This window comes from Scyliorhinus torazame, chromosome 8 (genome assembly GCF_047496885.1).
Source record: "Scyliorhinus torazame isolate Kashiwa2021f chromosome 8, sScyTor2.1, whole genome shotgun sequence".
Lineage (NCBI taxonomy): Eukaryota > Metazoa > Chordata > Chondrichthyes > Carcharhiniformes > Scyliorhinidae > Scyliorhinus > Scyliorhinus torazame.
Window position 1 is genome coordinate 250639167 of NC_092714.1, and position 16596 is coordinate 250655762.

Genomic DNA, 16596 nt, shown 5'->3' on the forward strand with positions numbered 1-16596 from the left:
ACTGCTTCGTCTGGTCCCCGTTTGTGACGACCAGTGCCAAATTGCGCCCAGCTGGGGCCTCCTTGGCGAGGCTGATAGATGCTGGGTGCCAATTAGATCTGGCGGCAGCATAGCGAAGTGAACTTTTCAGCTCTTTTAACTATGCGTGGTGAAATCTCGTTAGATCTTGCGAGGCATAACGACCATCAGTAATCCCAGGAGAGGCCTCTCTTGGGATCTACCGGCCTCATCCAATATCTAATTCACAGACTGATTTGTGGATTCACCTCTCATGTTTTTTTTCGGAAATAATTTTATTTGAATTTTTGCACTTAATATCAAAACTTTGCAGAGCCATAGAAATCATAATAATAGCAGCCAAAACAATAACAACACCAACACAAGTACCACTAGCTGCCGCCGCATCTGTGGCAGTCGTCCCAGTTCTATCATTTCCCCACATTGTTTATATTGGTGTATATCATACAGTTTTTTAAGAAGTGTTTTTATTGGGACTTTTAACATTTAGTAATAAGAATTATACACAACTTTCCATATGTAGTTACAATTATTGCCAGGACTCTTTACATTGTTTATAATTACATTTGTATTGATGGGGTAGAGGGCGGAGGGGAAAGTTCTATGCCCACCTTGAGTTCTTGGGGGAGGTTAGGATGGTCCTCCTTCCCAGCTTGGCACGTGTGGAACATAGGAACATAGAGATTAGGAGATGAAGTAGGCAAGTCAACCCTTTGAGCCTGTTCCACCATTCAATCAGATCTTGGCTGATCTCTTCCTGGTCTCAAATCCACCTCTCTACCTATTCCTCATCTCCCTTTAATCTGTTTTTTAAAATCAGAAATATAGCTATCTCCTTCTTGAACCATTTAATGATTCATATTCCACTGCACTATGCGCAGCGAGTTCCACAAATTCACCATCCTCTACGAGAAGTAGTTCCTCCTCATCTCAGTTCTAAATCTACCGTCTCTAAACCTGTATCTGTGACCTCTCATTCTAGATTGTTTTCTTTATCAATCCCTTTTAGTATCTTACATACCTCGATCTGTAGCCCCTCCTGTGAATGGCCTTGCCCTCCTTCATTCTTTGCTATAAGCGAGCTCCCTTTCATCCAGGCGGTGCTCCCTGCCCCCATTACTACCCCCTTCCTATCCCTCCCCCACCCTCTTCCTATCTACTTCCCCCCCCCCCCCCCCCCCCACCCTGTTACTTGCTGGTTGCGAACAGGTCTGCAAAGATTGTTTTGAACTTCTTCAACGTGTCGTGGAATCTCTCCTCAGATCCCCTTGTCGAGAATTTTACTCTTTTCTAGTTTCTGGAAATCGGCCAGGTATGAGAGCCACTCCGTGGCCCTGCCTTGTGCTGCCAAGCTCCAGCCTAGCAGAAGTTATCACCTGCCGGTCAGTGAGGTGAAGGCCAGGGCATCCATCCCCTTCCCTGTCCAGAGCTCTGGGTGCTCGAACACCCCAAAGATCGCCACAGAAGGGCACGGCTCCAACCCGACCCCTACCACCCTGGACATGGCTTCAGAATAGGCCATCCAGAACTCCCAGAGTCTGGGGCAGGACCAGAACATGTGGGTACGGTTGGCTGGGGCCACCTGACACTGCTCGCACCTATCCTCCATCTCCAGGAAGAACCCGCTCATGTGTGTCTTGGTGAGGTGCGCTCGCACCACCTTGAACTGCATCAGGCTTAGCCCGGCGCAGGAGGAGGTGCAGTAGATCCTGTGCAGCACCTTGATCCAGAGTCCTCCCCTATCTCCATACCCAGCTCCGCCTCTCATTTCCATCTGGTCTCGTCCAGTGGGGTCCTGACCTTTTCTATGAGTCGTCTGTAGATTTCACCATATATGCCATCCCCTAACCTGTCCAGCCCTACTATCGTGTCCAGAAATGTATGTCTGGGTCTCTGAGGGAACGTTTTTGTTTCTTGCGGAGAAAGTCGCGCAGCTGCAGATACCTGAGCTCATTCCCTTTGGATGTTGGAGCCTCTTTGAGAGTTCCCCTCGGGTCATCAGTCTATCATCCACATACATGTCCTTCGCTCTGTGTCCCTTTGTCCTCCCTTCACATCACAAATGTAGCATCTATCCTCGCCAGTATGAACCTACGGTTGTTGCAGATGGGGCCCTCTATGGACATCTCGTCAAGCTTGAAATGGCGCCTGAATTGGTTCCATATCTTTAGTGTGGCCACTACCACCGGGCTCCAGGAGTGTTCATGTGGGGGGGCCGGGAGTGGTGCGGTGGCCAGTGCTCGGAGTGATGCCCCGTGCAGGAGGCCTCTCTCATTCGGAGCTAGTCCACCATTGGTTCCCTTAGCCACCCCCTCGCCCTCTCTGCATTTGCTGCCCGGTGGTAGAATAGGAGTTTCCACCCACCCCCCCTCTTCCCCATCCCCGGCCAGACAAAGGCCATGATTAACTTGCCGACCCTGGTGAAGAAGGATTTGGGGATGTCGACCGGGAGTTATCGGAAAACGAAGGGGAAACTAGGCAGCACGGTCATTTTGACCATCCCTCTTGGGGGTTCACCGGGGAGATTTCACTCTTTCTCAGGGTGAATTTGTAACCTGAGGAGGCACCAAACCCCCTCAGGAGTCTTGTTATCTTTCCCATGCTGGCTAGGAGATTCAACACATAAAGGAGCAGGTCATCTGCACAGAGTGAGACTTTATGCTCTCTGCCCCCTCTCTGAATGCCCGTCCAGCACTCAGCCGATCTAAGGGTGATAGCCAGTTGTTCAAATGCCAGTGCGAGCAGGGATAACGGGCACCCCTGCCTCGTTCCCCTGTGTAGCCGAAAGTATTCAGAGATGATGGCGTTCATCCGGACACGTGCCATAGGAGCGCTGTACAGGGACTTCACCCACGCGGTGAATTCTGCTCCTCAGAATTTGTCCTGGCACCTGTGCAGCCTCACGATTATCGCCCACGGTGGTTTCCCAGCCCTTGGCTGCTGCCAAAGTGACCTGTGGGCACGGTTTACCTCTGGGTGCTGAACGAAGCCCTCCTCGCTGACCAGTGTCCTATGCATCGTTGCTACGTATTCTATGGGGTCTCTCTCCCCTTCGTTCCCTCTGGCAGCCCCACGATTCTCAGGTTTTGCCAACGCGATCAGTTCTACTGGTCATCAACTTTATCATTCAACCCTTTTTGGGTCTTGACCAAGCTCGCTGCCTCGGCCTCGAGTGCCGCGATATTGTCCCCTTGGTCCGCGGCGGCTTTTTCGAGGTCATTTGTCATCGTCTCTTGGGTTTCAAGCCTCCGCGCCATATTGTCCATTGCCTCCCTCATGTGGGCCACCGTGGCTTCCACTGCCGCTTTGACAGCTGCCAAGAGGTCTTTTCTCATCTCCTCCCTATTTCTCTGGAGCTCGGAGGTGATGAAACTTGTCAATTTGTCGTGCAGCGCCTGAGTCTGTGCTGGGAGCTCTGTGGGGTCGACCCTCGCCAGCTCTGTGCCTCCACGTGTGGTTCCCTGCTTCAAGGATGAGGTTTCCCTCTCCTCGTCTCTACTGGCCATTCGGCTGGGCGGCTAATTCTTTCCCAACCAGCTTGGCAGTGCCGTCGATGGGGCGTTAGTCTGAGAGATTATGGGTACTTATGGTCATTCATACAGCATTTGTTTTTGAAAATATTTTTATTAGACTTTGAACAATTTATACATAAACAACAATAAAACATGTATCAACAACCACAGCAACCAAATATGCAAAAAAAACCACCAAAAATTATAACCATCCCCTTCCCAATAGAACCCCCACCCCCTAACAGCTAACAGTGACCAGATCCTTGAAATGTAACATAAACAGATGCCATCTACAGTGGAACCAGTCAATCGCTCCCATCAGCGTGAGCTTAACCTTCTCAAGGTACAAAAGCTCCTTCAAGTCACCCAGCCATGCTGAGGCAGTGGGTGGTGTCGCCTGCCTCCAACTCAGCAGAATCCGCTGCCAGGCCAACAATGAGGCAAAAGTCAGAGCATTCGCCATCACACCCATCCTCAATTCCAGCTGGTCCAGTAGCCCAACTGTCGGAACTAATCGGGCAGAGCTCCAAATCCAGATCTAAAATTGCCAATGTGGTGTTAAAAAAGGTCGCCAGAAACCTACAAACGTGGGGCAGTACCAGATCATGTGCCTATGGTTCGCAGGCCCACTCGAGCTCCACCCACACTTATCTTCAATCCCCTCAAAAAACCAACTCCTCCTGGCCTTGGTGAGATGTGCCCTGAACACCACCTTGAGTTATATCATACTTAACCTTGCGCAGGATGACGTAGCATTCACCCTGTGGAGAGACTCTCTCCACACCTCCTCCTCCAAAATGGGACCCGGCTCCTCCTCCTACCTAGCCTTCACCTCCTTCACCGAAACCTGCTCTACCCCCATGATCCGACCACATAACCCGGATGTTGTGTTAATCACCCAGGGGCAACACGGACTGCAACTGGATGCAGTTGTACTTGAAAGTAGACTCCAAACTTTAGTGTTGGTTCAATACGCTTTATTGAACTTGTTAAGCAGTGCACACAGCTCACTGTGGGTTTTACACTCTACTAATCTAAGCGTGTTTACTATAACTAACTAGACCAGACTAGCTCTGAGTCACGTGTAGGAGGTGCTAACTGATATATACTCCCTGACTGTCATTACAGTTGTCACCAGTGGAAAGAGGCAGAGTGTTGATGTCTCGTGTGTTTTATAGTGGGAGACCACCTTCTAGTGTTCTGCCTGGTGATTGGTTGTGTTCTGTCCTGTGTGTTGATTGGCTGTACTGGACTGGATGTCTGTCACTGCCTGCCTGTATCTCATTATGTGCATGAGTGCATATAATGACATCTCCCCTTTATAAAAAAAAAAATGTTGGTTGCTTGGTCGACTGTATTTACATGTAGAACTATTTACATTAAATGGCGAATGGATGAAAGCGAGTGGATGAATATATACATAAGAGGTGTCTAATGCGCAGATACAGAACAAAATTTACAAGATAAATGTCTATAAGTCCAATCTTTGGGGCTTGTGTCTGTTCCTTGTCGACCGCCTGAGAGGTGGAGGTGGGGACAACGGCACCTTGACAAGCGGGATTGCTGCCAGATTGGTGGCCTAGTGGTGCGAGGTGTTCGGAGGAGACACAACAACATATGGAAAAGTAGGATCTGGTGGTGGGCAGGCAACTTTGCGCAGTGCCCTTCTGTTGCGCCTGACAATGGAGCCATCAGCCATATGAACTACAGGGAGCAGCCTGTCGAACAACAACAGCGGGAGCTGACCAGCCTCCATCAGGTAGCTTGATCCGAACAGCATCTTCCGGAGATAGCACAGGCAAATCGATAGCATGAGCATCTTACGTCAGCGTTTGCCAGTTCCTGACTTGCTGCACCTTTTGCAGCACTGGGAGGTGATCCAGGTCTGGTACGTGTATGGCTGGAACAATCGTCCGCAGGTCTCTATTCATGAGGAGTTGAGCCGGAGACATACCGGTGGACAGAGGGGTTGCCCTGTACGCTAACAGCGCAAGGTTGAAGTCAGAGGCATAGTCCGCAGCCTTGCAGAGCAGTTGCTTCACTATATGGACCCCTTTCTCAACCTTCCCGTTCGACTGCAGGCAGTGTGGGCTTGAGGTGATGTGTTTGAATTGGTACGACTTGGTGAAATTGGACCACCCTTGGCTGTGGAAGCAGGGACCATTGTCACTCATGACAGTGAATGGAATACCATGCCTGCCAAATGTCTCCTTGCAGGCCTTGATTACTGTCCTTGATGTGAGGACTGACAGTTTCACAACTTCCGGGTAATTTGAGAAGTAATCTATGATAAGCATAGTCACGCCCATTGGCGTGAAAAAGGTCGATTCCCACCTTGGACCACGGAGAGGTCACGATCTTGTGTTGTTGGAGTGTTTCTTTTTTTTGAGCAGGCTGGAAACGCTGGCAGGTCGGACAGTTGAGGACCATGTTGGATATGTCCTGGCTGATTCCAGGCCAATAGACAGCCTGCCGGGCCCTGCGCCTACACTTTTTGACACCTAGGTATCCCTCGTGGATTTGTTTGAGCACTAAGCTCTGCAGGCTGCGAGGAATAACGATACGATCTAGCTTGAGGAGGATCCCCTCGACGACTGTCAGGTCGTCCTTCACATTAAAGAACTGAGGGCATTGCCCTTTTTGCCAGCCATTTGCAAGGTGGTGCATTACACGCTGCAGAAGAGGGTCTTTGGCAGTCTCTTCACGAATGCTGATCACTCTTTCATCTGAGGCTGGGAGGTTGCTGGCACAAAGCTGCACCTGTGCCTCAATCTGGCGGATGAAGTCAACCTGTTCACAGAGCGAGGTGATGGAGCGGGACAGGGCATCCGCAATTATCAGCTCCTTGCCTGGTGTGTATACTAACTCAAAATCATACCTTCGGAGTCGAAGGAGAATGCGCTGAAGCCTGGGCGTCATGTCATTCAAGTCCTTATGAATGATATGGACCAAGGGTCTGTGGTCAGTCTCCACTGTGAATGTAGGTAGACCATAGACGTAGTCATGGAACTTTACAATGCCGGTTAGGAGGCCCAGGCACTCTTTTTCTATTTGGGTGTACCTCTGTTCAGTAGGAGTCATGGCCCTTGACGCATAAGCAACTGGAGCCCAGGACGAGGAGTCATCCCTTTGGAGGAGCACCGCACCAATGCCGTCCTGGCTTGCAGCCGTGGAGATTTTTGTTTCCCTGTCCGGGTCAAAAAACACTAGTACCGGAGCAGTGGTGAGCTTTGCTTTGAGCTCGAGACACTCTGCTTGATGTGTGGGTAGCCACTGGAATGCAGTGAACTTCTTCACCAGATGACTGAGAGCCGTGGTGTGTGCGGCCAAGTTGGGAATGAATTTTCCCAAGAAGTTCACCATTCCGAGGAAGCGTAGTACCGCCTTCTTGTCTTCCAGGGTCTTCATGGCGTTAATGGCCTTGACCTTGTCCGAATCTGGTCGCACACCCTGCTGGGATATCTGGTCGCCCAAGAACTTGATGGTTGAGATGCCAAAGGAGCACTTGGCTTTGTTCAGCTTGAGGCCGATTGCATGGATACGTCGAAAGACTTGTTTGAGGCGAGATATGTGTTCCTCAGGGGTCGTGGACCATATGATTATATCATCCATGTAGACACGCACACCCTCAATTCCCTCCATCATCTGCTCCATTATCCTGTGGAAGATTTCAGAGGCTGAGACAATGCCGAACGGCATACGGTTATAACAGTACCTGCCAAATGGTGTGTTGAACGTGCAGAGCTTCCTGTTGGACTTGTCCAGTTGTATCTGCCAGAAATCACGCGATGCATCTAGCTTCGTGAAGAATTTGGCGTGTGCCATCTCACTGGTCAGTTCCTCCCGCTTCGGGATCGGGTAGTGATCCCGCATTATGTTCTGGTAAAGATCTTTGGGATCTATGCATATCAGCAACTCTCCTGAGGGCTTCTTCACACAGACCATCGAGCTGACCCAGTCAGTCGGTTCCGGAGATGATGCCCTGGTCTTGGAGCTCCTGCAGCTGTGTGATGCTCGATCAATAACTCCAAAAGCGAGATTGGATGACAATTGAAGGCTTTATTGGACTAGATGTGTCCCCCAGCAGCGCAGGTACAGAATGCAGCTGCTAGGGAGACACAGACTCTTATACTCCGCCTTACTGGGCAGAACCAGCAGGCAAGCTTCACCAATGCTATTCATGTCTCAGGTACCTCCCACACCAATGGTCTTACAGCCTCAACCTAGGTACCGTAATACCCCTAATACAGACTACCACATTGTGCCTTTAAACGTTCCTTCAGAGGAGCCGGCACGCGGTGTGGTGCATGGATTAGAGGCGTGGCATCAGGCCTGAGTAGGATCTTGTAGCAGTATGGCAGAGTGCCCATTCCATCAAACACATCCGGATATTGAGCAAGGATGTCTTCAATGTCAGCCTGAAGATCCACATTGGAAGAAGACATGGCATGGACTCGCTGTACGAGGTTGAGTAGCTTGCATGCATGGGCACTGAGCAGGGATGCCTTATCACGCTTGACGATTTCGAATCGCAGTGTGACATTGATGGTCTTGTTGGAGACAAATAAATGACAAGATCCTAGTGCAGTTATGGCATTGCCATTATAATCGAGGAGCTGGCAGGCTGGCGGAAGAATTTTGGGTTGCTTTTTACTGCGGTCAAAATCAGCTTGAGAGATGAGATTGGCAGAAGCACCAGTGTCCAGCTTGAACTGGATGCTGCGTTGATTAACTTGTATGACAGCACACCATTCGTCCGTGGAATCCACATTGAAAATAGATAGGCATCTTGCTGAATTTGAAGAGGCATACTCACATGTAGTGATGATGCCCGCACGATATGGGGACTCCAGGCAGTCATCCTCTGGATCCATAGTGCTACCAGGATCAGAATCCAGTAAACCTTGCTGTACACATCGAATGTTAGCCGTTTTAGTTACTGTGATATGAAGAGTCTAAAGTTCTTGTTCCTTTTCACCAAACACCATTTATTTCACTTCCATAGCCTCTGCACAAAACTCTTAACAACACACCATCAGACAGAGGCCACCTGAAGCCCCTTTACATATCAGTGTCAATTAATGGATACTTAACATAAATGAGACAACGAATTGCAATGTCTCTTAACCCATTACTTAACAGTCTCCCCTTGCTTGGAGAAAAAAAATAATTAGGTGAAAACAAAATTTCAAGAAACTCAAAATCACACCCTTTTATTATTTTGTTTGTTTGGACGAGAAAGAAAAAAAAAACAGTCACAGAAACAAGCGCCCTTCATTAACAATATCCCAAAGTTTCTGTGAACTCGCCCCTCTTTTCGTAAAACAGTCTGACAGTTGATAGCTCCTGTCGACCCATTTAATTTTTGTTATTTCCCCTCTGTCCAACATCTGCTTCAAACTTGCGATGTCTATCCGTCACCTCTTTTCATTGACGCTTTTTGTAGAATGCACATTTTCCCACAGGGATTTATTGTCTGATTTAGCACACTCGGCTAAAGTGCTGGCTTTGAAAGCAGACCAAGGCAGGCCAGCAGCACGGTTCGATTCCCGTACCAGCCTCCCCGAACAGGCGGCGGAATGTGGCGACTAGGGGCTTTTCACAGTAACTTCATTGAAGACTACTTGTGACAATAAGCGATTTTCATTTTCAATAGGTATATTACCCAAATCCCCTAATCCCAAAATTTCTGTCAATATTATACTTATATAAAAGGCCATATCCACCGCCTCTACAAGGCTTAACGTCTCAGCAGCCAAAGTGCTTTTTACCACTCTCCTTATTTTCTTTGTTTCCCACACAAGCGGGCAACATTTACCATTGTTCCCCAAAAGGAAAATTATAAAACCTCCTGCGCTTGAAACCCCATTACATAAATTTGCGTAGGACGCATCACTATAAACTATGAGTTTCAAGTGCTTAAGGTCACCTAAAACCGGGAACTTCAAAACACACTCCTGCATTTTTAGTTTGGCCAACGCTTTATTTGCTCTCATTATGTCTTTCACTTTGGGATCATTCATTTTTGTACTCAACTCTAAGACATCAAAACTCACGTCCGGTCTAGTCTGTCTACCTAACCAATTCAGTTGCCCAATTAAACTTCGCAGTTGCTCTTTTTCCATCTTTGAAACCATTGCGTCTTTTTGTGAAACTCGGCCACGACTAATTGCTATTGGAGTGATGCTTTCCAAATAAGATTGCTGACGCAAAGTTGCCCCTAACGTAGTCTGTCCAATTTCCAGTCCAATATATTTAAATGCACCGGAAGCCTGACTTCCAACCCTGAATTCTTTCCTCAAACCAGAGATTACAATAGCTTCAAAATCACTAGTCCCACCCCACAGAAAATCATCGACATGCTTCATAAAAATGCCAGAAAGATTTCCTTTATAGTGCCAGTAAAACATTGCAGGATCTGCTTTCAACTGGCAACAGCCTAACTTTAATAAAACTGACCTTACCGAAAAATACCAGACTCTAGATGCATCATTTAATCCATATACACATTTGTTCAACTTCCAGAGTACCCTTTCTGCGTTAGCTGCTTCTTTAGGAGGGCGGAGAAAAATGTCTCTCTGGTGCTGATGCCCCTGCAAAAAGGCAGCTTTTATATCTATAGATTTGCATTCCCATGCCTTTGTGGCTAATAGAGCCAAGAAGATCTTTAAAATAACCTTTCCTGCTGAGGTGAATCTACCCTTAAATCCTGATCTTCTAAGTTTTCTTCAAATCCCCTTGCCACAAGCCTGGCCTTTGCCTTATAAGTTCCATCCGGAAGAACCTTTTCCATGCAAATCCATCTGTGGGATAGAGCTCTTTGTTCCCTATCTGGTACTTCCGTGTATACCCCAAATTCACTCCAACTAATTCTTGCTGTTTAGCTTCTTTAATAACTTTTTCATCTAATTTATTTGAAGCTACCAAAATCTCACGTACACGTGGGCTTCTACTTCTATTAGTATTCGTAGTCTTACTCATGTTCCGAGATCTTGACAATCTACGTCCCCTCTCACACCTGGTATCTCGTTCTGTACTGTTACTGCTTGATCTTTCTCTTCTGCTGTGGCATGTCCTTTCAATAGTTCTCGACCTTTTCCTGCGGACCTGTTCACTATCCGATGTACTATCTGAACTGGCACTGCGTTTCTGTGCCCTCCATTTTTGAACTTAGTTTTCCCAATCCATTGTCTAGACTCCTTCCCCTGAATGCTGTACATTCAACCAATGTTTATACTTTCCAGTGGCCTTCCCTGCTCTATTAATAACAGTTGCATCCTTCCATTGACTAGATCCTTTAGGCAAGTATGTCACTTTTGTACCAACGTTTGGCAGTTGCCCTTTCAGAAAAATGGCCTGTTCTAATTCACCAGAAGTGGTGTGTTCCTCCAGAGAAACCCTGTCTATATCAGTTAATTGGTCCTCATAGTTCTGTAACACATGCATACCAGATGACTCTGGTTCCTCGTCATGTCTGTCTGCTCTGTCTAAATTTGAAAATTTGTAATCTGTACCCATTATCCTTGATGAATGTACCCTAACAGTTTGATTACCATGTTCAAAATAATTGTTTTGCCATCTATGCCTATGATCTTCCCTGGGCCTTTCCATTCATTAGAATTGTCTCTCTTATAGTATACCATGCCTCCTTGCTGAAAAACGCATCTGGTGGCCGTACGTTATGTCTTAAAGCTCTGCGAATTCTTTCAAAGACTTCTGCTTCCAAAAAAGCTTTTCTACTGCTATGTGATGCATTTAAATGTTCAGCAAAACCAGAGCTAATTGTAGTCCCTTCCCAAGCTGGAGGCTGGTCATCCAAAATGGACGGAATTTTAGGATTTCTACCAAACACTAATTGATAAGGACTATAGCCCCCAACCATCTGCAATTAATTCTTTGCATGTACTGCCCATGTTAAAGCTGAATTTAGCCTGCAATTTGGTCAATCTGCCAAAATTTTCCGAAGCATGTCGTTGACAGCATGATTTCTTTCACAGACACCATTACTAAATGGGCTTTCTGCAGCCGTATTCATAACTCTGATATTCATGTTTTCACACATATCCCTAAACTCATCATTAGCAAATTCTTCCCCATTGTCCGTAAGGAATTTTGCCGGTGGACCCATTCCTGTCCCTATCCATTTTTCCACGATTTGATCCAGAATTACTCTCTTTTCTTTACTTCGTACAAACGTTGATTGACTAAATCTGGTTGCTAAATCTACAAAATGCAAAATAAATATATTATTTGCTTTATCCCAGATCTTAAGGTCCATGGCCACAATGTCGTTAAAATCCCTGGCCAAAGGTGGGGTTACTATCGGTCGTGCTGGTGTCCTTCTGTACTTCCTACAAACTTCACAGCGGTCACTAGCCTGTTCTATCAGTTTAGTATAGTCGTCATCCCTTACCCCTGCATCCTTTAATAAATTTCTCAGCCTCCGAGGAGATGGATGTGCAAATTGCCTATGCAGTTTTAATACCACAAGCTTTTTATCAGCTAAAGTCCCACTTTCAACTGCCATTAAACATCCTTAACCACTCCGCTTGAAAAACTATTTGTCAGTAATGGAATACAATAGTGTCCCGACTGTGTAAATTGTAAGTCCACTGTCTTTCCAAAAACTGTTGCCTTATCCTGTTCCATATCCAGTTTCATGTGTGCTTTCTTCATCGACGGTCTGCTCAGAAGCAAAGGTATCTCACTTGATACAACATCCGTGCTAATGAAATGATTCACTCCGGCAATATTGCAAGGGAGGATCACCACTCTTTTCAGCGACTTCAGTGTATTATCATCCCCAAACCTGAAACTTGTGGAACTTTAAAATTCCTTGACCTTGTTATGATTTTCAGCATTCAAAGAGTCCAGGTAACATTTTAACCAGTCAATTCCACACACAGTAGATGGGCAGCCACTCTCCAATACAGCACAGTTGAAGGATTCTGCAACCAACACCTTCATTACCGGCGTAAAACTGCTTGTCAATAGGAAAATGCCTTCTTTCTGGTCACTATCTTTTTCCTCTTCTGACTCTTCCGTGTCATGTGTCCCTTCAAACACTCTATCATAACGAGTTGGACAGTTGAAAGCATAATAGTATTGAGAGTCACATCGAAAACATCGATTTATCATGCCCCGTGCATTTCTGGGGTTCATCTTCCGATTGTAGGTTCTAACTGGGTTTCTGTCTTCATAATTTCCTTGTCTCAGTCTCCGTCTATAGTCTTGAGCCCTGTTCGTAGCCATACAATTTCACCATCCTGTTACTAGTGTATCTTCCATATTCTGCCTTATTGCAGGCTGACCTCTTTGGGTTATCAGAGCCATTGGAATCGAATGATTCCCCAGAAACTTTTGTAAAGCTTTTGTCATCTGTTCGAATAAGGTATCCTTATCAGTAAGCTGAACTCCTGGCAAAACCAGGAGCCTATCCATGTTGCTCACTCTAGCACAGTCAAGTAATTTAAAGGCCAACACAGACTGTGGAAATTCCAGATTGTGTTTCTGCAGCCTTTTATATAGTCTGACAAATTCCATTATATAGTCTTCCATGGAGATATCCTCCATTTTCCGGAACTTATCAAAATCCGACCATGCTTCATACGCACTTAACAAGTCATCTTTCTTATAAATCTTATCCATATAATGTAATAACGTCTCCAGACCTTCTTCTGAGTCTAACTCTTCCAATTCCAGTTCAGAAAGCACTTTGTTTCGGATTTTACTGCCATATGGTAGAGAAAGAGCCAATGCCATACCTTGTTTTCTCTTTCCCAAAGCAGTTACTTTAGTCCACATAACTACTGCACTTCTCCATTGGTCATACGATTCCCTTTCAGAAAATAGTCATATCCAGCCATCTTTATCCTCGGTTCAGCCATAAATCCCTTTTTTTTTTTCTTTTCTCACTCACTCCTTGGTTTGATCTGGAAAAGTTGTATCTTTCAACACTTCACATTTACACAGCAGCCATCCTCTGCTACCAATTGTTAGCCGTTTTAGTTACTGTGATATGAAGAGTCTAAAGTTCTTGTTCCTTTTCACCAAACACCATTTATTTCTCTTCCACAGCCTCTGCACAAAACCCTTAACAACACACCACCTGACAGAGGCCACCTGAAGCCCCTTTACATATCAGTGTCAATTAATGGATCCTTAACATAAATGAGACAACTAATTGCAATGTCTTTTAACCCATTACTTAACATCGAAAGTGCTTGCGTTGGAATTGGGATCGCTGGCCCTTGACTGGTGGTGCAGACCTGCACAAGGCTGCATAATGTCCAGGCTTCCAGCAATTTAAACATCGCCTGCCTTTTGCAGGGCATTGCTGCTTTAAGTGGGCGGTGCCACAGTTCAGGCACGTCATAAAGTTGACATTGTTACGCACATGCGCAGTGCGGTCAGCCTACCTTCGCACCTGCGCAGTTTGCTTTGCGGCCGCTTCATTCTCCCGTTCGTGTTGCGCATGCGTGGGGCCCCGGGAAAGCGCATGAAATGGCCGCTTTCATTGATACTGAGGCGCTGCATCCGGGCGATGGCCTGTACACTTCTGCCTCGTGGGAGGCAAGTTTTTGGTATTCTGCCGATTTGAAACGGGAGTACCGATTTCTCGCATGCTCATGTACTATACACGTCTCGATTGCAACTGGCAGGGTCATGTGCTTAATTTTGAGGAGTTGCTCCCGCAAGGAACCGGAGTGCACTCCAAACACAATCTGATCCCTGATCATGGAATCATCGGTTGCACCATAATTGCTGGACTGCCCTAATATACGGAGATTAGTTAGAAAGGATTGGAACGGTTCAATCTTACCCTGAAGGCGTTGCTGGAAGATATAGCGCTCAAAGGTCTCATTTGTTTCGACTTCACAGAGACTGTCAAACTTCTCCAAAACGGTCTTGAATTTGGTCTTGTCCTGGCCATCGGTAAAGTTAAGCGAGTTGAAAATCTGGATGGCTTGGTCCCCCGCAGTTGATAGGAGCAGCGCGATTTTTCTGGCATCGGACACATCCTCGAGGCCTGAGGCCTCAATGTAGAGAATGAACCTTTGCTTGAAGACCCGCCAGTTGGCCCCGAGATTGCCGAAGATCCGTAGCTGTGGACGGGCCTGGATCTTCTCCATGCCGCTGGAAGGCACTTGCTGGTCGTCACGGAATCACTCGAGGTAAACCGCTTAGAGATAGTAGACTACTGGTACCATGTTGTGTTATTCACCCAGGGGTAATACGTACTGCAACTGGATGCAGTTGTACTTGAAAGTAGACTCCAAACTTTGGTGTTGGTTCAATACGCTTTGTTGAACTTGTTAAGCAGTGCATACAGTTCACTGTGGGTTTGACACTCTACTAATGTAAGCGTGCTTACTATAACTAACTAGACCAGACTAGCTCTGAGCCACGTGTAGAAGGTGCTAACTGATATATACACCGACTGTCACTCCAGTTGTCACCAGTGGAAAGCGGCAAAGTGTTGATGCCTCGTGTGTTTTATAGTGGGAGACCACCTTCTAGTGTTCTGCCTGGTGATTGGATGTGTTCTGTCCTGTGTGTTGATTGGCTGTACCAGGTGTCTGTCACTGCCTGTCTGTATCACATTATGTGCATGAGTGCATATCATGACACCAGACGTACTTCCCTCCTCTAATCCTGCACAGGAGAGAATCTCCTCTTCCCCCCCCCCCTCACCAATTTGAAATGCTGGCAGAGCTGCCACCTTATCTTTAATGTGGAAATGACCATCACATTTGCCGAATGCTTCACTGGAGCAAAACGACAGAGAAGCCATCGCCAACACGCCAGACTCAACCCCTCACTTGACCCCAACTCGTTCCATACAGCCTCCCAGTCCCCGAACCAAACAAACCCAACACCTTCTCCGCATTGGCCAGCAAGTAGTAAAACAACAGGTTTGGCGGCCCCCCCCCCCCCCTCCGCCCCCCCCCCCCCCCCCCCAACCCGGCTCTCCCTCTGCAAGATCCCCCTCCGAATCCGAGGAGGTCATTCATACATTTTAATTGCACGAAAGCAGAGTGCTCCAGTTGGTGTGCATTTGTCTTTTCTTTACTTTAGTAAATAGTCTTTAATAACTGTTATTAATGACTGGGCTGTTTAATCTCACTGGGGGTTCACTGGTCCACTCACACCAAAACAATACAAAACTATACACCGCCACAAACCTGCGTTCCAAGTTGAGATACCCTTACAGATCACATCAGCCTGCTTTGTGACCATAGCCTTACAAATGCAGTATCATTATTGTCTTAGGTAACTAAGTAACTAAGTTGAAATCTTATGAATCTGACCTGCCTATGGAGATTAGTGTTTCTACGCCCAGGTCAAAGATTAATTATTGTTGACATCTCTTCAGATAAGCCCATTACTATGGAGTTGGTTAAGGGGCCCATCAAGCTGAGGGAGTGTTGGATAAGAATCAAGTGTGATTGTGGAACACAATGCAACTTCACGCGACATCCTTCTCCCAAAGTTCAGAACCTAGTCTCTCACGACAAATAATGCATATACATGTTTTTTTGGCATGAAATCTTGCAGATATGTTCAATGACCTCAGAGCAGAATTTTTGATCATTGAATTAGCATACTTTTTCTGACTTTTGGGAGCAGGAAGTTTATGGAAGAGCTTGGAAGAAATTGCTATGAACAAATTGTGAGGTATATTTTACTTAGTGCTCTCAATAAATAAACCATGAAAAGCAAATTTGTTCTTTTTTGTCCCACAAGGTACCTTTTGTGTTCCCAAGAGTGCATCTCATTTATTTAATTATCATATCTTACCTTTCTGTCTCCATCAGCTGCATTAAAAATCATACATTTGGTTTCTTAAACAAAAAGGAGTAAAGATGTTCAATTTTCCACTGATTAAATACATAAAGCTTCAAAGAACACATTCAAATTGGAATGGATTAAATTAGTTTTTCTTAATATTCAATGATACTAATCAGTGTCCTTTAAAAGGTAGTACTATTATCTATGTTCATGATGAGACAGAATGGTATTTTAAACACAAGGTGGAGCGAAGTACTAATTTTCAAAGATTCAA